Genomic DNA, 24,385 nt, shown 5'->3' with positions numbered 1-24,385 from the left:
TGCATAGTTTAGTTCCAACCCCAATCAGACATACCTGGGCTAGCCAATTAGCCAATTTTTGTTCAAATTTCCTCATGAAGCTGCGGTCACACTGCAAATTTCAACCTATAGACTTCTATTCATATTCATGCGAATGCGACAGATCCGAACAGCAAGCTCGAGCGACAAGATACGTATGTCGCTGCGTTCAAAATTTCAATTTTGGAAATTGCATTTTGAGACTGCGTGAGACCAATAGAAGATCAAAACATGACCTCTCTTGTAGACATGTAAAATATGGACCAATCGCTCACTTTTTTAAAATGTCTAATCATCTTGTTTAATCCCGCCCCTTTTTGCAGCTCTGTAAGAAAGAAATTTGCATGCTAAAACTGTAGTGTGACTGCGGCATGAAATTGGGCTGGTTTTATGTTACTTTTAATAATTTAAATACATTTTCCAACCTGTTTCATTCCTATGTTATGTGTCCCAAATTACAGTTTTTGGAACTTAATATTTCAAGTTTTTTTTAGTTACATTAAACATTCCAAATGAACCAGATCCTATATTAATTATATTTGGAGTTTCCAAAATATTTTTGAGACTTACACGGGTAAAACAACAGTTTGTTTCATATGGGTTGATCTCTGCCCAAAAACTTCCTTTTGTTTTGGAAGAAAAAAGTTCCAACTTTTAAATTATGGCTGCTCTGCTAAAAGACAAGGTTTTGGTATTTGAAAATAATTTGGTCCCCGTTTATTTCCTTTTTACAAACTTGTGATTAATATGTTTATTATGCCTTTAGTAACTACGTTTATTGTTGAATAGCACTGGTGGGTGGTTGGTTTGTGGAATGCATGTTTATTTTATTTTATTTTAATTATTATTTTTATGACTGTTGTTTGTTGTTGGTTTTTAATTTTTTTATTTATTTCCTTTAAATGTCTAACTGTTTGAATGCAAGTTTGTTAATGTTTAAAAAAAGTGTTTTTTCAAGTGAATGTGTGCAAAAAATTCTAATAATAAAAATATTGAACCCAAAACTTATTTAAATAAATTAATTGTGTTTTAGTGCATTTGTTTAGTATAGTAGTATAGTTTATTTATTTGACATGGATATTACAATTACAATGGACAATCAAATGCATGTTTAGGTGTTTTAGCAAACTTGCATAATATTGATGTTTTAAAATATGTTTTTTTTTTAGCACTTCTGAAGTTAAAAATGACTATCAACATGTCTAGAAATATCTTAAATTTTTGTTATGTTATTTAGAAAATTTATTTTAAAATTGATAGTCTACTGAACAAAACAGAAGACTTTTTACTCAAACAGTACTATTGCGATTCATAATATTGTGTATTTGTCCTCCCAAATATAAACTTTAAAAACCCCTGATAGTACCTTGTTTAATTACTTGAGTCACCCAGTGGATTTGTTTACCTCTCCCCCTCTCAAAACTCCCTCGTGGTCAGCAGCACAACCTCGAGTGCCTACTATTTCCCTCTTGTTATTTAAAGCAAGCTCGCAGCCACTGACAACACCAAGAAAAGGCTGTCTGATCACAACACCTTGGAGAAAACAAAAAACACACACGCTCACCATAACAAGAAGGTGACTTCATTTGTACCTGCGACAAATACAGACACGGAGAGGCGTCTCAGGACGGGATCGAGGAGTGTGGCGTCTCGGGGTCAGCGGATGGTTTAATTGGGTCCATGGTGGCGGTGACTGTACGAGTTTTTCGACTGTGGTCACCTTCAACTCGCAACTGTCATCCAGCAGTCCCTGGATAACCTATTAGAAAGACACACATGCAGAGAGAGAAGTGGCTGAACGGGTCTGTCAGCCGCCTGTCGTCATCTCTCGCTCTTCGTTACTTCTTCCGATGCATAAAAGTCGATATTATGTAAGGAATAGTTGATGATGGGGTGTAGTGGCTAGCACTGTCGTCTCACAGCAAGAAAGTCGCTAGCTAAGTTGCCGTTTCTGTGTGCAGTTTGCATGTTCTCCCCGTGTTCATGTGGGTTTCCCATTTAATTATGGGAAAATATTGCACAGCAAACAGTGACCGTTTATTATTTTACTCTGTCCTAGGTCTGTCCTGCCACCATCTTTTGCTGTGTTCTCAACAGATGCGGAAGAAGCATCAAGCGCAAGTAATTTACATGTTATGTCAATGCAAAGGCGCGAAAAGACATCCTGTAGCACAATTCCCGCGAATGGGATGTCGCAAATGACGCAAATTGCGTGGCACGAATGGCGCATTTGACGTGTTAACCAATCATGAGCTTGCTCTTGTGGGGGCGTGATTATGACTTAGCACCTGTTGTTGGTGTCCTGTGGGAAAATCCTCCTGCCTAGACCGACAACAGTTCATCAAACTGGGCTCGGCTCAGTCAAAAGCACTGCTAAATGCTTCCATCATCCAGGTTAAGTTTCTGGAGGAGTTTATGAGCTCACAGAGCTGGGTGCACTTCTGAAAGGATCTTGTGGACTCAGACTCGGCTTCAAACGAATCAACACTGTTTTTCAGCTTTCAAAAGGCACATAAACACAGTTATTTTCTCAATAAAATCCATGTTAGCCATTTAGCAACGAAGCTACAGTCACCAGGCAGACAGAAGCCCTGCCCATGACGCGAACCCGCGTTTTTTTTCTGTAGTGAATTTGATGCGTGAATGAAGCGAATTTTGATGGTCAAATAAAGCGAGTAAACTCAAATGTTCATGCGTCTATTGACGCGCGAATAGCATTATTCGCTTCGTTACTTCTTTGGATGCATAAAAGTCGATATTAAGCAATGTATAATTGATGATGAGCCATTAAATCACATATACATATAAACTCGATCCTTGCATAAACACCCACAGCAGCACACGCACATACACAAACTCGCTGCATGCAAATACACCTACACTGGCATATATGGCCTCAATGCCTAAACTCAATGCTTGTATAAACACCCAAATAACACTTGCGCGAGAATATAAAATAAAATTCACAAACATACAGTATTTATCATGAATCGGGTTATTGCCAAGCTTATGAAATAGAAAGAATGTGATTAATGGTGGTATTAAATCTGTTAAATATTGATCAAATGTTATATAAAACAGTCAAAAATATTAGTGTATAAACTATTTAAAATATGTAAGAAATATTTTAATGTTAAACCTTTTAATTTAATTATGATTTTACATACACAAATATATAAAATGGACAGATAGAACCCTTAATGGACATTTAAGTTGAAAAGCAACCAGAACTATGAATACTGTATACTCATAAACTTCTCTTTTCTATTGCAAATTAAGCCTATACCCTTCTTCTTTTTTGTTTATTATTATAATTATTATGCATTTTACATGTTTTTACGATGTAGTTGTTATAATTTCAAGATTTTGGTACCAATTTGATTGTTAAATATTCAGCATATACAAATGAAAACGCTGATTAAAAATCTCTGTTTATAACGTTGGTCAAGTTAACCCCACGAATCAGCTGTTGTTTTATGCTGAAAGGACTTTTACGCTGAAATTAATCTGCTTCCTTTTAAACTGAAATTACTTCCTTTCACACTGAGAATTCATGCATATACACATGAAATCACTTGCATATATGTATACACACAACTAATTGTATATACGTTTCTGAATTTTACTTTGTATGTTTGCACAAGTGTTATTTGGGTGTTTATGCACACATTTATACATTATACTTACATTTATATGTATGTGCGTGTGTAAAGGTGTTTGCATGCAGCGAGTTTGTGTATGTGCGGGTGTTTACGCAAGGATCGAGTTTATATGAGTATGTGAGTGTGTAGAGGTATGTTTGCATGCAGCAAGTTTATATGTTTGTGTGTGTTAATGTTGGTGTTTATGCAAGGATGAAGTTTATATGCATGCATGTGTATGGATGCGTCAAGTTTATAAATATACGCAAGTTTCATATATAATGTTTTGAACATCCAATAGTATAGGTGTTCATGCGAGTAATTTATAGGTGTATATGCACATGCTTTATGTATGTGTTGATAAGCAAATTTTGATTTAAAGCCTATTGACCTTATTCTCCGCAGACAAGCGGGCGCTGCCATTTGAATATTTTTGGTACTTCCGGTCTCATTCACTTCCATTCATTTTTAGACATTAAAAACTGCTCGTTTCGCGGTTTGATGTTGCAAACTGATATTTCCTTGTTATATTATTCTACTTGGGTCTGTATAGTCATGCAAACATTTGTTTGTAGAGCAAGTAGTTTGACCGTTTTCTGTCATTTATTATTCCTTGTCATTTCTCCCATAGGCGACTGGAACGGAAGTTCTAAGACAATCGCAAAAACAGGCGCACTTCCGCATTTTAGAATAAGGTCAATACAGCACCTTATAAATAACATTAATCAAATGTACATTAATTTAATAAAATGTGAAATTTTAAGACTGATAAGATTTTTTTATGTAAAACATACTCCAGTACTCTTATAATGTTACAATATTTTATAAATTCGCCAATGCCATTGTCAAGATAAAAAACGTTAAAACTTCCTTGCAGACTCGAACAAGTCTTACACCACAGCTTGAGATTTGTAAAATTACTCTATTTTCCTTCATTTAATCTCATTACCGGCAGCAATATTTCATAATATGTCTCACGTGTGACTTTTTCCTTTCAAATTTCACTCTCATACACCTGACATCATGTGGCTAGAAATCGAACAGGATAGAAGCAATTTTCCTAAACGCCCCAAAAGCCAAAATACGGGTCATTACTGCTTAGCTTGATGTGTCATTTTCCACTGCGTGGTAGAGAGAAACAGTGGAAATCAAGGAGGATAACTCCAAGCCGACCTATCACACTGCATAACTAATACGGGACGAATGACATGCATTTAGAAACTTGCATTTTTTTTGTGACCATTAAATAGATACACACATAATGTGCAGATAAAGACACATCTCAACCTTGGTCATTCAAATGGGTGTAAAATGAGCAGGTTAGAGTGGAAATCACTATAAAGTGGTAGGCGTAGTGGTAAAATTATCATAATATCACATCATACATTAAAGAGCAATGCACATCTATCAGTTCTACTCGAGAGAGAAACCCGAGTCCCTTTTAGACATGTTTTGTGGCCTCTATAAAAGAAAATTGACCTGCTTTGAGAGCTGAAAGTGCAAAGTGTGATCCATTCTGTTCCATTAAAAAACATGATTAAAAATGAGTTGCAAATCTGTGACCATTTTGGCCTATTCACAGAATTCAGAGCTTATCTTGCAATTCTTTCTTTTTCATTTATATATTTTTAACTTAATGTCTTAAAGGGTCACGAAACACCAAAACACATTTTTTGAGCTGTTGACAGTCGTATATGTGTCCCACACTGCTAAAAACACTATTAGGACACCTATATTTCACTAAAAAGTGTAAATTGGTTGTTTTTGCGTTATTTCAAGCAAATTCGTACTTCCTGTTTGAAACGAATTTTTGAAGCTGCGTCACGGTCATGACATAATAGCCTGTATTCCAGCGTGCAGACTGGGCGTCTGTGCCAGAGTGAGTCTTATTCCGTCTTACAGTGTGTTGCATTAATGCATGAGTAAGGCTTGGTTCAAACCAATCAGCGCGCTCTATTGTGCAACTTCATTAATATTCATTACTGTCACAGTGTAGACGGCAAAGACGCCACGTTGTGTTGGCAAAACAAGCGTGAAGTGTTGCTTTTATAGTTTGCTGCAGTTAAGTTTCGTTTTCATTTTGTCTCTGTGAGAGCGCAGACTCACGCGTGGATGAATAAGTGTACGCGACGCGCGACAACAATAACTTACGTGTCTAAGGAGGAACATTGTTTACCTGAGAGCTGTTCTCATCTGCAAACGCTGAGATCCAGATTGTAGTCTCCTCTAAATAAAGACGCGGCTCTAGTTGCTGGTGATTGTCCTGTCTCTACATATTTGGTAAGTGAGCGACCAGTGCTCTTTGTTTATTCAGTTCGTATTTTATTCATGTCAAACAAACTATTGCACCGAGTGCAATAGTTAGCACTAACAGTTACAACCAAACTATAACCTCGTGTTGGATTTTGTGACCGGAATAACACACGCGGCTTTCTGACGCTACCTGCCATGTGCATCTAAGTTTCCGGGAAATGCTGAGTTTTTTTTTCTCTCATTCGCCGTGCGGTATCAAACATTGCATGAAAAATACACGCTTAGAGCAGCGCCTCGAATCAAATATTACGTTTATCGGGAGGGGCATGAATGAATTCCCTGAATGAAAGAGCCAAACTGCAGTTAAAGTCCACCATTTAATAATTTGGCAAATAATTCGACTACAGATGTCCATGTAAACACAGTCACATTGTCCGCTGTGGTTGTGTGTTTTGACTCTGAAATTCAGCGCGCCCAAATAGACACTCCCATACCAAGCCGCTTTTCTTCCTCCGACACTCCCCCCTAAACAGAGCTGGACACGCCCACTTTTCTGACTTTTTCCAAAGTAGAGGTGTGAAAACACACTGCTGAAACGAGGGGGTTTCATGGCCCTTTAAAATTTTTGAACTTTCAATAAAATCTGAATTGCGGAAAAACCTTTAAACTTGCAATTATGAGAAATAAAGTGTGAATTAAGAGAAATACAAAAAGAATCGCAGAATTATCGATAAAAAATTATCGAAAAGCACCAGTATCAAGAAAAAACAAACGATACCTAACCCTAGTTTGCACGGAGTTTGCTGGGTTGCATTTGGAAGGGCATTCGCTGCGTAAAACATATACTGGATAAGTTGGCTGTTCATTCCGCAGTAATTTACGTAATTTACGTTTTGCCAGTTTAATGGCTAATTCATATGAAAATGTACGATTTTAAAAAGGAGGTGTGGCACCTAACCCCACCCCTAAACCCAACCGTCATTGGGATATGAGCAAATCGTACTAAATTGTACGAATTAGATTCTACGAATTCATACGAAATAGCCACTAAATCAAAAAAGTTACGAATTGCCTTGAGATTGTGTTGGTCTCACACAATGCAATCATGTTGTCCCAACACTTATTGGCAATGTTAACAAATTTAAGTGGACTAAACATAAAACAATTAGGTTGTCCCCAAAAAAATCATTATAATTGTGTTGTTTCAGCGCAGTTTGGACAAGCAGCAAAATCATATGTATTGACTGGTAGGTGGTGAAAATAGGAAATCGCTACCAAGTGGTGGGAATAGTGCTAAAATGATCATAATACCACATTGTCATTTTATCACAATACTTTAAAGAGCGACTTAAACACCTCTAACAGTCTTACCTGAGAGAAAAGCAGCGCTGAATTGGATCAAAGGCGAACAAACTTCATTGGTGGTCTCCATAATTCAGCAGCTCTTGCCGGGGTCAGATCGCTCCCTTTGAGTCACGAGCATGGAGGTGCATCTCTAATACGATCCGTCCACAGAATAACGATAGAAAAAGCCCTGAGAAACATGCATTTATGTGCGCAAAAGAGGGATATATTGAGGAAACAGGGACTTTAGTGATCGAGCATGGACAGAATCTACTGTACTAGAGAATAAGCTCAAGAGAGCCGCCATACACTCCTCAAACATTTACAACTAGGATTTTAGGAGGAACGCGAGGTTGATGGATAGAAATACACAGAGCTGCAGTACTAGATGCTGCTTTCAGAAATAAAATTTCAACATCCCACTGCTCGTTTCCTTCATATATTATGGAATGGGGGAGCTCTATTATCATCAAGATTTCGAATACGAACAATTGAGAGACGGTTCACCCCGCGAAAAATGAAATTGTGCCATTATCTGCACACCTCATGTCACCACAAACCTGATTTTCTGTCTGCGGAACACAAATGAAGAGATAATGCAAAAATGAGAGCCTTTTTATAATAATAATATTCAGGGGCTGTTCATCTGTATAAAAGTAAGCCATGTCTCATGTCATGTAGTTGATTCAAAGCTATAAGGACAAAGTTGTTAATAGCGCACCTTAAAGGGATAGTTCAGCCAGAATTACTGTTTCTTTCTTTCACTTGTTTAAAAACCAATTTGACTTTCTTTATTTTGAACAGAAAAGAAGATATTTTGAAAAATGCTGGTTGTTGGGACATTTTCTCTTGTATGTGCTTATTTGATGCTTTACTCCTCTGTAAAACATCTGTATACTCTTTCTAACATATTTGTATGATGTTGTTATTGTTACCCTTACATTAATAAAAAAAATATGGTAACACTTTACAATAAGGTTCATTAGTTGATGCATTTACTAACATGAACTAATCATGAACAACACATGTACAGCATTTATTAATCATAATTGAACATTTACTAATGCATTATTAACATTCAAGTCCATGCTTGTTAACATTAGTTAATGCACCATGAGTTAACATGAACTAACAATGAACTACTGTATTTTCATTAACTAACGTTTATTAACATGAATATATACTGTAGTGAATGAATTGTTCAATGTTTGTTCATGTTAGTAAATGCATTACTTAAAATTAACTAACAAACCTTATTGTAAAGTGTGACCAAAAAGATATATATATATATATTGGCTGTAGTGTATGTCTGAATGAGTGTGTATGGGTGTTTCCCAGTACTGTGTTGTGGCTGGAAAGGCATCCATTGTTTAAAACATATGCTGGAATACTGTATATATTTATACACACAAATATTATCCCAGTGAAAATTGGTACATACAAATTAATCTCAATGAAGGCAACATAATTAAGCAACAAAAACAAAACAAAACAGCCTATTATCACTTCTGACAAAACACTTGGGGCCAGTTTCGATAATGTAATTCAGCTCTCGCATCAAAGTCGCCTTTTAAAATGGAATAGAAGCTCGCCTTGTCCCATTGTGTGTGCCGCTACTCGGGCTAACATTAACTGTTCGCTGATGGCAGAAAATTGAGCGTATACCGAGCTCAGTGCCAGGCCTCTGGGGCTCCAGATCACTAATCATTTGATGCTGAAAGCGTTCGCTCGCTCTGCCGCAGGAACGGAGGGTCAAGCGCGTGTTAGAAAGCTAGATCTGCTTCTCACGCAGGACACGTCTCTTTCCCCACGTGTCTCTGAAGCGGCAGGGGAGCCCATCAAGAGCGCTGGAGGAGAGGAATGAAATAATTTCATCTCCTGCACCGTAATGCCGGCTCTTAAATCAGCCTGTGAGAAGAGCCGGGGAGGCATGAAAAGCTGGAAAGAGAGAAATTCTTATGATCGCTCAACATCAACCCACCCCCAACCAAAAAAAAAAAAAAAAAAAAACATATATGCATTTATGAAGGAAAGTTCAGAGAGGTGAGTGGGCTTGACAAACCACCTGTAGAAACAATCTTCTCTTAAAAAAACTCCTATAGAACGTAATTCTATGAGCACAATCAGTTCCTTTATATAATTATCTGGTCAATTGGACAAAAGCATCTGAAAAAAAAAGAGGGAGAGCGAGAGAGTGGTAAAAATTGTCCCCGCTTTAATGGAAGTTTTCAGGCAGTGGATACATAGATACTAAGTATAGGAGGATTTTTATTTTTTATGAAGTGTTAATTTGTTATTCTCATTTACATTCACGCATTTAACAGAAGCGATTAAAAATGAGGGAAACTGCAAGACGATTGGCACAGGATCTCAAATTATGTAACTTGGTTTGATAACATTCTGGAAAAGTGGTGGAAATGACATTTGGAATACTTGGAAAAAAAAACATTGACTGTCTTTTCGTGATTTTTTTTCATGATCTTTGCATAATTTGAAAATTGCAGGCTGGTTCATAAATCATATTCATTATGTAAATAATATTAAATAATATGTAATAATAATAATAGTAATAATCTTATATATATACACACCGCTCATAAAATAAAGGGTGTTGTTTAAGTGTCCCCTTTATTGACAAGTCCAAAGACATGCACTATAGGTGAACTGGGTAAACTAAATTGTTTATGGTGTATGTGTGAATGTCCTGGTCTTCCAGGTTGGGGGTTGAGCGTTGGGCTAATGACCCACCTCGTAAAAATTAGGTGTTACGAAACACATGGTGCTTATTATCAACTTCGATATAAATGGTGATATGAATGATAAATTTCAATATAAATATAAATGTTATAAACAATAAATATTCAATATTAAAAATAAATATCAAATTTGAAATAAATGGCGATATAAATGACAAATTGCAATATAAATACAAACAATATAAATGATAAATATTCTATATAAACGATATATATCAACATTGATATAAACAGCGATATACAATAAAATTAAATATAAATGATTTAAACGATAAATAGCAATTTCGATATAAACAGTGATAAACAATAATTTTCAATATAAATATAAATTATACAAACAATAAATATTTAATATAAATATAAACAATAAATATTTGTTATAAGCGATAAATATCAACTTTGATATAAAAGGTGATATAAACAATAAATTTCGATATAAATATAAATGATATAAACGATAGGTATTCGATATAAACAAAAAATGTCAACTTCGAAATGAACAGTGATATAAATGATAAATTACAATAAAAATATAAACAATAAATATTCAGTATAAACGATAAATATCAACTTTGATATAAATGGCAAAATAAATGCTAAATTTCAATATAAATATAATCAATATAAACAATAAATATTCAATATAAACTATAAATATCAATTTCAACAATAAAAGGTGATATAAACGATACATTTCAATATAAATATAAACAATATTCTATATAAACGATAAACATTAACTTCGATATAAACGATAATCATCAACTTTGATATAAACTGCGTTATAAATGATAAATTTCAATATAAATATCAATGATAAATATTCAATGTAAATGCTAAATATAATAATATATAAATAAATAAATGGACCTGGGAGTAAGTATAAATGAATTTGAAATTAATCTGTTTGCGATTCAAAGTTCTGATGACTGAAGATGGCAAAAAAAAAATAAATAAATAAATGAACAAACTAAAATAAAACCCAAAACGATTAAACAGAATTAAAATATCAACTCAGTTATATCTATAATAAATATATCAATAAATAACTGATTATTTATTTTATTTTATTTATTTTATTTAACAGGGACAATACACTTGACATTGTTTTACATAGACAACTGATGCCGCGTATTTAATCATATTAAGTACAGGTACATGACTTAACTAAATAAGTTTAGTCGTTTAACTTATAATATTTTAATAATTAAAAAAATACGTAAAATGATTGCTTTTAGGACTGTATGTATAATTTTGTAAGCTTCTGGGACTGTAAAAAAAGTTTCATTTAGAAAAACTAAACCCAAACAAAACAATATTTAACCCAAGGGACTAGCATTTCCTTCCAGACACGTCTCTCTAAAATCCGTCTCCAATCAAATCTGAATTTCTGGCTTCGGAAACAACTTAAACAATGCATTGCATGCTCCTTCACACCAAAATATTGTGATAATGCAATCCACAATATAATGCTGCAACAACATGACATTTAATTGTCTGGATACCGAACAATCCTTTCAGGCAACTGAACTTTTTCCAGCAAACCTGGCATCGGATTTCGTGTGAATTTGTATGTGCGTAAAAAAACTGAACATTTAATACTTCCCTGTTGTTTAGTCACCATGACCGATACCTTTCTCTCCAAGCCAACGAGATTACGAATGCGAACCAGAGATAGCCCGCAGTTTGGCGCAAGTTTGTAACCTTAAATAACAGACATGGTCAAATTCATCTGCCCTTCTTTTGAGGGTTTTGAACCGAAAGTGGGTCACTGAGAGCTGGGAGAAGGTGCTGGCATGCTGCTCGCTTGGACCCAAATGAGCTGTAAAATGGCAATAAATGGGCTTGAGAGAGAGAGAGAGAGAGAGAGAGAGAGAGAGAGAGAGAGAGAGAGAGAGAGAGTTGCAAACTGGAGCCTACCAACCTACAAACAAGACTAGAAAAAAAAAAAAAACAGAGCGATGGAAAGCTCGACCAACAACCCAGCAGGGTCTCTGCAGCCATTCCTAATCTGGCTCTTTTATCCGGTCCCTGTGGTCAGTGCCATCTGTGTGGCATCCCAGACCAACACACACACTTGGAGGAGCGAACAACCTCCCAGCCTCTCTTGCTTTTCTTGGAGAGCTCTTTTGAATGTAGCTTCTCGGTTAAAAGAAAAATTGTGAGGCAGAAGGGCTGGCAGAGTTTTCTCTAGTTATCCACCACATCAAAGCAGGACTCTTCCACTTGACTGGGATTTGTCTCAGCACAGATTTGGAGTCTTTTTTTTTGTTGTTTGCGGTGGGGGCTGATTGTGAAAAATTCAACACGCCACCTTTGAGATCGAGAGATCACGGTTTAGATGAGCTTTCGTGCCCTGGATGAGACTTGCGTCAGTCCTTTAAACACCCAACAATTTGAGAAGCTTGTTTTGGAGATTGTAGGATTTGTTTGCTGTCTGATTAATCAATTACTGGTGACCTGGTTAATAAACACTTGCACACTTGTGGTATATACAAAAAACAAAGATTTACTGTGGTAATATTTTTTGTTTAAGGAGTAAGATTGAACCAAAGTTCCTTACGGCAAGTCATTAGGCGGCTGTCTTTGAAATGCCTTTCAGGCAATATGCTCAGGCATTCTGTCGAATGGGGAAACATCAAATTCTCCAAGTGAAGTTCAGACAGGTGAGTGGGCTTGACAAACCACCTGTAGAAACAATCTTCTCTTAAAAAAAAACTGCTATAGAACGTAATTCTATGAGCACAAACAGTTCCTTTATATAATTATCTGGTCAATTGGACAAAAGCATCTGAAAAAAAAACAGGGAGAGCGAGAGAGTGGTAACAATTGTCCCCGCTTTAATGGAAGTTTTCAGGCAGTGGATACATAGATACTAAGTATAGGAGGATTTTTTATTTTTTATGAAGTGTTAATTTGTTAATCTCATTTACATTCACGCATTTAACAGAAGCTATTAAAAATGAGGGAAGCTGCAAGACGTTTGGCACAGGATCTCAAATTATGTAACTTGGTTTGAAAACATTCTGGAAAAGTGGTGGAAATGACATTTGGAATATTTGGAAAAAAACACATTGACTGTTTTTTCGTGATTTTTTTCATGATCTTTGCATAATTGGCTGGTTCATAAATCATATTCATTATACAAATAATATTAAATAATTTATAATAATAATAATAGTAATAATCTTCCTTCTCAAATCTCAAATCCATTGTTGGGTGTTTAAAGGACTGACGCAAGTCTCATCCAAAAACAGTTTGCCAAGCTTACACTACATTACATATTTGGAACACTAATAAAATCAAACAACAACTGTCTCAAAAGTTTCATTTCTAAACATGTAAAAAAAAAAGAAATAGAATAAAAAAACAGACACCGGTGATCATGACACCAACTTCATTTATGGCCGATCTCACGGCAATTAAAAACTTTTTGATTTAGTGGCTAATTCGTATGAAACTGTACGATCTAATTCGTAAAATTTAGTACGATTCGCTCATTACCCAATGATGGTTGGGGTTAGGTGCCACGCCTCCTTTTTTAAATCAAACATTTTCATACGACTGAAATCGTGCAAATTTGTACAAATTAGCCACTAAACTGACAAAACGTAAAATACTTACGTTTCCTCTTGAGATCAGGCTGGATCTACACATTATCATCCTCTGGATAATGCTCATCTGATCATGCTGGTCTTCTGAAGTAATTCACAACTTGGTCTTGATGGCGAATCTCCTTCAGAATTGACAGCGACTCTTTGTTTACAAGTTTGTGGGCATTTGAGTAATTGCTGCTGTCATTTCATGTGCATTTGACAGAACGGACTGTACCTTGCGTTCATTTCAAACAGATTACAAAACCAAAAAACTTTTGTTCATTGTGCTAACAAGTTCATTATTTCCAATGGAGACGTGTGCATATTGAGAGTAGTGCGCGCACGGCTCACAAGCAAACCGACGCACTCGCGCCCTCCAGGCGTACACAGTTGAAATTATCTCACGCTGTGGTGGTGAGAGTTGTGCGTGGCTTTTAGTGCAATGTAAACGAAAGATACGTTAGACGAATTATTACAAATGATTAAAACGATTATGTATGTATGAACACAGATACATAACAGTTCATTTAAATTCTTAACTATTATATAGCTTAAATTAACATTAGACAAATAAGATGTTTTATTCATTGTTATTTTGTTGATTTATTCATTGTTCTGTCATTTTTTTTCATTGTAAAATTATCACTCATATTTAAATCAAAAACATTTTACAAGTCGAGTGAATTATTTACGAGTGAAATGGACTATTTGTTTTTTATAAATATTTTGTGCTGTATTTGGTTACTGAGCAGCAATAAACAACACTTTAAAATATAAACAGTTTTCTTTTAATTTTCTAAACTGTTTTGAATTCAATAAATGCGAAATAATCATGATAACCGTAAAACTATGATTATTCGTCAGACTATAACCGTAGTACCAAAATCTATAATCGTTGCATCCCTAATTGTTACGCAGTTTAAAACATAACATATGAATGTATTTGAATGTAGATAAAGCCTACTTGAGCAATACACTGATTTTGTTGTGCTTCGAAATACAACATTTGAATATGTTTGTAAAAAAGCCACATTGTACAATGCAGTGATGTTATGTAGTTTCAAAATACAACATATTAATATTCTAATGTAGAAAAAGCCAACGTGGGTGTCGTAAGGAGCAAAAATACAGCATATGGACTCTAATATGCAGTTGTGTTATCACTCATATTGCAAGTAATATCTCTCCGGCCCCTCATTTGGGATGCTTTTCATGAACTGGCCCCCATGACAAACTAATTGAATAGCCCTGCTTTAACAAATTGCTATGGGTAGCTTCTGAACTCACATCAGACATATTTGTTATAGATAATCTTCTAATAAAGCCGCAAATACAATAAAAATGAATAAACATGCAATTTAAGTACCTTTCGCTTCTGAAGCCCTTTCAAAAACTGCCACTACTGTGCAATAAAATCACGTTGAGTTGAATTTTTCAGATCATAATATCTACTGTAATATATAAGATAAGACATCCTGCCTTGCGGCCCCTGACCTTTCCAAAGTTAAGTAGTTCTGCTGCGATCCCTGCTGTTTTTTGCATACCTTATTCATCCATAAAGCTGACTCCTAATCTAATACGCACTTCAACTATCCATTCAGCGCTTTATGAGAAGGAATATTGAGCTGCTGAACACATAAAAATAGGCCATACGTACACACATGCGCATGCAGGGCTGGAAGAAAGCGAGGAAGGAGGGGTGACTATCAGTTATCCTTCAGCACGGCATAAGCTGCTCACGCCACCACAGCTCATTCGCTCAGCACACCTCATTACCGGGCCAAATCGCGCCTAGCTGATTGGCTGAAACCAATCAGATGGTGAAATGAGTATCTAAAGGAAGAGAGAAAGAAGCTCCTCTCTATTTTATTCCACTCCCTCTATCTTATTCCCCTTTCGTGGCGCAATGAAAAATTAACTTGCCCTGTATGGCATCCTGGAAAAAAAATTGCAGATGCTGAGCACACAAAAGGCAGAGCGCGAGTGCCATTACCTCAACTTAATCCTGGCTATTTTCTCAGTTTCCATTCGCCTCTCTCACCTGCAGGAGAGAGAGAAAGAAAGAAAAAAACATCAAATCGGGGACCGATCTAGAATATGAACAGATGGAAATTCATATGGATTAGCCGGAGCGTCCTGGAGGGGCTGAAATCCTCATATGAGATTTGGCTAATGCATCATCAAAGCCTCACTGATGAAGTCTTCAGGGGCTGGAGGACAAACGGCCCCTTGACCTGGCATTAATGGATGTAAAAATCATTGAAACAACAATTACAGCCTGTGCTTTACCATGACAACCAGTGCTGTTAATGACGTTACTGGTAATTGTACAGAAAACAGCATCTGTGGGTAATGGCGTAGCTAGGGTTTCTGGACTCTTTGGGTTCCTCTTTAGTAAAAACTTGCTTTTAAAACTTGGTTGTGGGGTTTGCTTCTATTATGTAAATGGTGGCAGTGTGCAGCCCTCCTTGAACTCCCCACCATTACACCTCTGCCCCATAATATTAGTAATAATTACTACTACTACTTTTTAAGGTGCAAATTTAAGGTTCTTTTCATTAGTGGTGATATCATCAATGTTAGTGTCAAGGTGGCGCAGTGGTTATCATGATCACCTCACAGTAAGAACGTCGCTGGTTCAAGCCTTGGCTGGATCAGTTGGCATTTCTGTGTGGAGTATGCATGTTCTCCCTTTGTTCGCGTTGGTTTCCTCAGGGTGCTCCGGTTTCCCCAACAGTCCAAAGACATGCACTATAGGTGAATTGAAAAGCTAAAGGTACCCAGCAGGCGCCTTGATGTCAAAACAACATTAAATTGACATCATGAATTGTTAAAACCTTGACATCCCCACATTGTATCCCATTTGACCACCACAAAAAGTATTATAGTATAAAAAAAGTTGTATTCATCTGAAAGATTCAAGTCCAGAATACAAATTTACACTGGATTTTGTATGTACATAAAGGCAACGCACTTCACAATCATGAGGGGGGTCTCTCCAAACCCCCCTCAGCATCCAGCAGTGTGCAGCATCCAATTGGATGATGTGACGGCAGCCACAGGACAACAAAACAAGTGTGCTCACTACCAACCAGCTATTGGTGGAGTGGAGAGACAGTGATAGATCCTATTCAGTGGATGGGGATGATTGGGAAGCCATGATGGCTAAGGGCCAATGGAGGGAATTTGGCCTGGACACCCTTTACGTGAAGTGCCATAGGATTTTGAATGACCATAGGGAGTCAGGACCTTGGTTTAGCGTGCTCAATGATAGTATGGTGTCCCCTTCACTATACTGGGGCATTAGGACTCACACAGATCATAGATTGAGCGCCCCTGATGGCCTCACTAACACCACTTCTAACAGCAACCTACTGTAGTTTAGTAACCATGTGGTCTCCCATCCAGGCTCAGCTCTGCTTAGCTTCAGTGAGTAACTGGTCTTAGGCTAGAGGGTGATGTGGCGGATTTTGTATCAAGTTTGACAGGCTTTGGATCGTTTTGGTATCAAGGTGTCTGCTGGGTACACATTTGCACTTTAACCCTTAAAGACCGAGACAGCCGCCCGCGGCTATAAATAAGTATTGCTCTTAAATGTTTAATAACTTTTGATCCGCTGATCCAATCCATACAATTCAAAGATTGGCATAAAGGACAACGGACTTTCAGAGGCTCCGGAATCAGTGTGGTTACGTCATCAAATTTTGACAACGCTGATTTGACAAAGGAACGCTCGTCACTTGTCTCTCCGGACAAACCAGACATGATACATTGATGCATTGTCCCTCCTCCATGCCCAGATTATTATTTGGAAAAAGTCAAATTTGCTTCAGTGTTCTGTTATTTGGAACATTTTTTTTCTGTTTAGTTCATTCCCAGAACTTTTGGGCAAATACATTGTCAGTAAGCAAATGCATTTTTTTCCCCCATTGAAAAACGCCTTGGAATAACATTGAAATAAATTGCTATAACTTGCTCAGGGAATGGTGGATGTAGACAAAATTTGTTTTGGAAGTATAAAACATCATAACATGTATTTCTAAAGAAAGAAAAACAAACTTCATATGGTTTTGTTTGTAATAACTAGAACATGCCACTTTTTAAAAAAAATCGTTTCTGGATAATTCTGGAATATTTTCTGTCTGTTCATATGTTTTTGGACCAAAAAATATTTTAGACTTGACCTTTAAATTATACAGATTGAAACTTCAGGTTCTCCTGTTTAAAATAATATATGATACTTACTGCTAAAATAAAAATAAAACTGCTTTAAAAAAAAAATAGTAATATAGGCCTATTAGGTGCCCACAAAATACCTCTAGGTAGTTACTTCAAGAGCAGATCATTTTGCCAATCCCCCTCTTCAGACTCTCTTCACTTTCTTCCGTGACTCCCCAACCCTCTTCACTTTCGTCCAACACACCCTGCCCCCCTGCTCTTATTATTCATTTGCAACAAGTCCCCCACCCTCCAGCTCTTTCGTCTGCAACACTTCTCCCTCCCCTGGTAACAGGCCAGATCCGTTGCACCGATCTGTCCCCGGACCTGGCAATTTACAAATTAAGCACTGTTCAAGAGGTACACTTTTATGAATTTTAATTGGAAGAGGAATCTTAGGTAAACTGCATTTAAGAGATGGACTTTACTGTGGGTCCCTCTTAGCATTTAAACCATATGCAGTCTGTTCCCGATTACCAGCATTTACTATTACAATTATCCAGAAAGTTGAGAAATTCAGAGTCCTGATCAGTAGAGGTTACAACATGAAAAAAGACTGTCGGAAAAATATGCTAATGGAAGAGTCCTATCTTCAATAAGTTTTGACTTATTTTACATTTTAGCTGTTATTTTGGTTACCGCTTGAATTAGCAATGCTAATATTTGAATACCACTTCTGTTTTCCTCTTTCTTTCTTCTCAAACTTCAAACTTCTTTCATGCTATATCTGTGCGAATGCAGCCATTCAAAAGCACACGCACTGATATCAGGCTTTCAACACTGAAACACAAAGGGAAATATTTCAGTCTGAGACACAAGAAGGCTATTCTCAAAGACGATTGCAATCACGCGCTTTAATAGACTCACTCCATGTACCTGCCTTCTGACCCTCACCTGCTTTCTTACCTCTTTCTGATTGAACATTCTGAGAAAAGTGCTGCTATACTACTTGAAAGAGAGACAGAGATAGTCAGGGAGTAATAGAAAGAGATGGGAACGAAAGGCGAAAGAGAACGGAAAGCAGAAAGAAAAAAAATAAGAGTCCTGGTTAGCGCGCACTGTGAGCTTATCAGAGGGCAAATAACACAGGAAAGCACTAGCGCCTGGCGCTCTCTTTCACACAGTTCCCTTCCCTCCTTTCCTCCACCCCTATTATCTTGTTCATCTCACACTAATGCCTCTCCCCCGTTCCTACAAGAACCCTCACTGAGACGCCGAGCTTTCAAAGGATTATTAGAATTCATTTGTTGATGGTAGGTGAGAGACGATTTGAGCATACCACGCATAAAAGATGTGAGAAAATCTTGAGATTAACAGCATACCAACTAATATTTCACACATGTACACACAAACGAATCTTAATTCATTGTGCCAATATGGTTGCTGCCTCTCACATCTTCCTCTCCTGCATGTTCTGTATTTCCTTATTTATTGGTTTATTATAACTGTTAACACACTCTTTACAATAGAGTCAACATTGCCAATGATTTCACCATTTGTGAACTCTTGGGCTACGACTCAACACTTATGTAGTTGTCAGACTTAATAGAGTTTCATTTTGTTGTTTTTTTGGCAACAAAATCAGCATGTTATAATGATTTCTATTGGACCATCATAGAAAACATAAGACATACGGCAACAGTCTCTTAGGCAACTTTCTAAGTCAGGGGTGTCCAAACTAGGTCCTGGCGGGCCGGTGTCCTGGAGAGTTTAGCTCCAACCTTAATCAAACAAACCTGAACGGGCAAATCAAGTTCTTAAGCTGCAGTCACACAAGAGCTGGGGTCAATAATCTCGGTCCTGGAGGGTCGGTGTCCCTGCAGGGTTTAGCTCCAACTTGCCTCAACACACCTGCCTGGATGTTTCAAGTATACCTAGTAAGACCTTGATCAGCTTGTACAGGTGTGTTTGATTAGGGTTGGAGCTAAAATGTGCAGGACACCGGCCCTCCAGGAACAAGTTTGGTGACCACTGCACTAGAGTATGAGCTTGCGTAATTCTGCTGTATGGTACTGCCAAAAGGGGCGGGATTAAACAAGATGATTAGACATTTAAATAAGCGAGCGATTGATCCATATTTTAAATTTCTGTCCACAGAGGTCATGTTTTGATCTTCAGTTGGTTTCACAATGTCAAGTGATGCGATTTCGCAGGTCAAAGTTCACCAAGCTTGAACTTTGCAATGCAGCAAACTGCAAAACTTGTTGCACAAGCTTGTATTTCCGGTCTGATGCATTTGCATGCGTATGAATGAAAGTCTATGGGAAGAAAAGTGACCGCAGCTTTACTCGATATACTAGAAACTTCCTGGCAGGCATGTTAAAGCAAGTTGGAGCTAAACTAAGCAGGACAACGACCCTTCAGGACCAAGTTTGGACACCCCTGGTCTAAGTGATCTTTTATAAACGAATTTCAGGAGAAGCCCAAACAGATTTGACAAGGCTAATGTGTTATTGACAATCGTTCTATTATCCAATCAGCATAAGACTAACCCTATAAAAACCTATAAATAGTCAAGCATATCATACCTCCATTTTCTCGTGACTTTCAGCATCCTTCCACCACCCCAACCCTACACTTTTAAACCTGATTCCTACATAAGACGAAGGGAGCTTCTGGAGACATTGCACTCGAACCCATTTCTCTATCTCTATCCTGACATGGGGAATAACACAACTAGGGTGTCTTGCTGAACGTGGAGCCCCCTCCCTGGACAGCATGCCAAATATGCATATATATCCATTCAGTCTGAGAAAACATGAAAAACAAGCATAGGAAAAAGCATGGTGTAGAACAGGGGTGCTCAACCCTGTTCCTGGAGATCGACCTTCCTAAAGAGATCAGCTCAAACCCTGATCAAACCCACCTGAATCAATTAATTAGGCCCTGAACAGCACTTGATAATTACAAGCAGGTGTGTTTAATATGGGTTGCAACGGAAATCTGCAGGAAGGTCGATCTCCAGGAACAGGTTTGGTCACCCCTGGTGTAGAACTTGACAGTATGAGAGACAGCCACTATCTCTTGATTATTTTGCTGTCAAATAAAACGGTTGTAATGCCAACTTGGTACTGTAAAACAGAAGCTTGAAATGCTTGTCCCACCTCCAAGTTCTTCTGATTGGTCCAGTGCTTTGCAACTGACATTGATGAGTCGCACTGTGTAAAAGTTTTAATTATGTACCTTGATACGGCGTCTTAAAAACTTGGTGCTCATAGGCAAGTTGCTGCAAAAAATTGTGAGGGGCAACAGTCATGCACTGAAAACAATGGAAAAGTAGCACATTGAAATTTAAAAGATGCATCCTGTATGAATAGCTCCTTAAATTTCATTTATAATGCACTGTTAAAATTGTGTCAACAGTGCAAGTGGTTCCACCATTTGTGAACTCTCGGACTGTGAGGCGACACCCTTGTTCTACTGTTTCCACAGCTACTAGAGTAGCTTTTTGGTCCTTGATCAGTGTCAAGGGTCGTCTTTCTCTCTGTCACACAAGTTGAAGCCATTAGCAAGAGCTTCCCCAAAGACTCCTCAGTTTCGAGGATCAAGGATATGACCTAGCTTGCCATGCCCTTATGAAAGCACTCCGGCGTCAGCGGCGGCTCAGCAGGACGCCCCTTTTGCCCGGAAAGTGAGACATCTACCCGTGGTGGAGAGAGTGTTGTTTTCAAAGAGTAAAGGTTGAGAAGTTCACAAATAAACACATCTCAAACCAACTCCATCACAAGGCCTCAAGGACTTCCCGTGGACAGAGTCAAAAAAGAAAGAGCTCACAGAATGTAATTCCTTGTTTCACCGTCGAAACAGTTTTCTCTAGAAGTTCAGGCTATTATCATTCTGTCAAAGTCAAACCCCGTCTACGCGCCCATGTCTGAAAAGTATGAATTGGTGATATAAATGTCAACGTGGCCCAGTAATAATGGTTTTCTCATTGATTCTGAGTCACACTGGAGTGGACCGGATGACTCAAGGATTGATGGAGTTTTGGTTGAAGTTCATTCATGCACTTGTTCGGTCTACGTCGAGCCATCAGAAGCTATCGATTAAAACTAAAAAACTTGAACCGGCTCACTCAAGCTCTATAAATTCTCTTGCTTTTGAAAGGCCTACAGCAAAAAAAAAAATGGTCACATTGAGAAGTGTAAAGACTGAAATGATTGTCTTCAGAGGGATTGTTCTCTCAACTTCTCAGCTGCTGGTGAACTTGATTTAGCACCGAAAGGCTCCATGGGAAATGTAATCTCTCGAGGGGCGTGTGCCACTGGGAAATCCCCTCTGAATGCTTTTATATGGTTGGAGTGGAGCTGGATGGGAATAAAATGCTTTGAGAACATCACAAGTACAGCTAGGCTTTGGTATTATTTTCAGATCTTGAACATGTTAGGAAACATGAGCTGTTTCATTAATAATGCTTGTCTGATTAATTCCAACTACTCAGCTGTGGGTGAACTTGAAAGGCTCCGTGGGAATTGTCAAAATGTTGTCAAAAATATATTTTAAGGGTTTTCCAAAAGCTGAAGGAGCATTGTTGCTTTATACCACCAAAAACAGCATGACTGTAGATGGCTTAGTTTGTCTAACTTTGTCTCTTGATTATGTTCTCATCGAGAAATTTGATCAAATAAACCAAAAATGTTTCAATTAAAATGGTTTTCTGACTAATTCCTACTCCCCATCTACTAGCAAACTTGATTTTCGGAGTGTCTATGAGAACTGTCAACTTTAGAGAGCCATTGAAGTATCCCTTTCGAAAGATGAAGAGAGCACGGTTGTGTTATATAAGCTGATTTCATCTCATCATGTATAGACAGTCTAGTGTGGTTGTCCTTGCCTTCAATGTGGGAACCTTGATTATGTTCGCATCAGGAAATTTGATGAAGTAAACAGAACGTGTTCCCAAAATGTGTTTTTCTGGCTAGTTCTGGATTTTGGAGACTCTGTTTAAACCTTCATCTATCAAAAGCTAATCAATTATCCTTTTTGATGGTTGAGGGCTTTGTTGCGTCAACGAAACTGGATTTTGTAAATATAGACGGTTTAATTTGGTAGCCCTTGGCCTCTGTTTGAATCCTGACCCTGTAAACATTGTAAAATTTGGTAAAATAAATTAAAATATTGTTAAAAAACGTGACTAATGTCTGCTTCACAACCCTTTCAAGGTATACTAGAAACTTCCAGGGAGGTGTATTGAAGGAGGTTGGAGCTAAACTATGCAGGACCTTGAGTTTGGACGCCCCTGCATTAGAGAAACCAAATTGCATCAATGAATATATCTCCTATGACTAAATCCCTGAGCGAAATGATCCCTCAGGAATCCCCAACATTGTTGCATTATTCACTGAAGTCATTTAAGACCAAGGCAAATTTGTTTAAAATGGGAAACTATATTACATTCAAATCCAATCTAACTGCATAGAGCGAAATAAGATTGGCTTTTGAATCTTCACCAGGAAATTACAGCAGGAAATTTGCTGAAGTAAACAAAATGCTTTATGACTAATTTCAGTTCTAAAGGTTGAAGAGCATTGTTGCGTTAGAGAATTTCATTAAAGGGACAGTTCAGCCGAAAATGAAAATATTTACTCACCCTAAAAATGTTCCAAACTTTTAAGAGTTTCCTTCTTCTGCACAAAAGAAGATATTTTGAAGAAAGCTGAAAAAGTATTAACTTAAATAGTATAGGAAAAACAAATACTACTGTAGCGGTCTAACTTGGTAGGGGTGCCAACTTATACATTTATAAGCAAAAAAAAAAAAAATAAATAAATAAATAAATAAATAAATTTATATATATATTTAATCTCCGGATGATTATCTGGGCATCCGGGAGTCTTCCGAAACTTCCTGGAGAATTGGGATGCCTGGTAGCGTGTGTGTGACTGGAGTAGTGTTTGGAGGTGGGCAGATGTGATGATATGTAAATGGGTAATTGGGGTTGGCTGTTTTGTTTCGGGGTCCAGAGTTGCTGGGGCAACGAGGGCGGAGCCAACACGAGCAGGCTGACACAGAAGGCAGCAAGATTGCTAATGAGCTTTAATAAAGTGATATTCTGAGTTCAAAAGCGATGGTCTACTATTTAACATGACAGCGGGGAAGGCAGCATGTTGTCTGCCACGTCATCTAGGATGCCACGTTGAGCGTTATTGCACTGAAAACATTATATTTTGAAATTATTCTCTTTTATCTTTTTAGATGTTAGTCGGAATTGGATCGTTCTGTTTGTAATGCGTACTGAACCGAAAGTCTCGTACCGAACATTTCTATATGAATATGCATATCGTTACACCCTTAATATATATATATATATATATATATATATATATATATATATATATATATATATATATATATATATATATATATAAACCCTTTTGTAGAGCTAAAGACAAAAATAGAAACCAGTTTCAATTGCATTAAAATATTATTCAATTTAGTATATGAGTGCTTTAGTACTGAGCTTTCACCACATGGGTATGCGCTGGTGTGGTAAGTAATCAAGGAGTAGGCCAATTGAATTCAGGGGTTTCTCGAGAACTACCTGATCTCGTACCCCCTTTTG

The 24,385-nt window shown here is 37.4% G+C and overlaps 1 protein-coding gene across 2 annotated transcripts in view; it reads right to left on the bottom strand.

The window, feature by feature from the left end:
* The window catches only part of ehf (ets homologous factor), a 101,273-nt gene that overhangs the window by 62,343 nt on the left and 14,545 nt on the right, over nt 1–24,385 (bottom strand). Inside the window, exons 1-2 of one of the 2 annotated variants that reach the window (XM_073942222.1) lie at nt 7,284–7,627; nt 1,611–1,777 (exon numbers count right to left, since the gene is read on the bottom strand). The gene's annotated coding sequence lies outside the window, so the exon portion shown is untranslated. Of the gene's footprint in view, nt 1–1,610; nt 1,778–7,283; nt 7,628–15,601; nt 15,650–24,385 lie in introns of those variants that run through there. The other variant, XM_073942221.1, reaches the window with a different exon arrangement.

This window comes from Danio rerio, chromosome 25, assembly GCF_049306965.1.
Source record: "Danio rerio strain Tuebingen ecotype United States chromosome 25, GRCz12tu, whole genome shotgun sequence".
NCBI lineage: Eukaryota > Metazoa > Chordata > Actinopteri > Cypriniformes > Danionidae > Danio > Danio rerio.
Note: the sequence above shows the minus strand (reverse complement) of the source record. Positions and strands in the feature narration are given on the sequence as shown.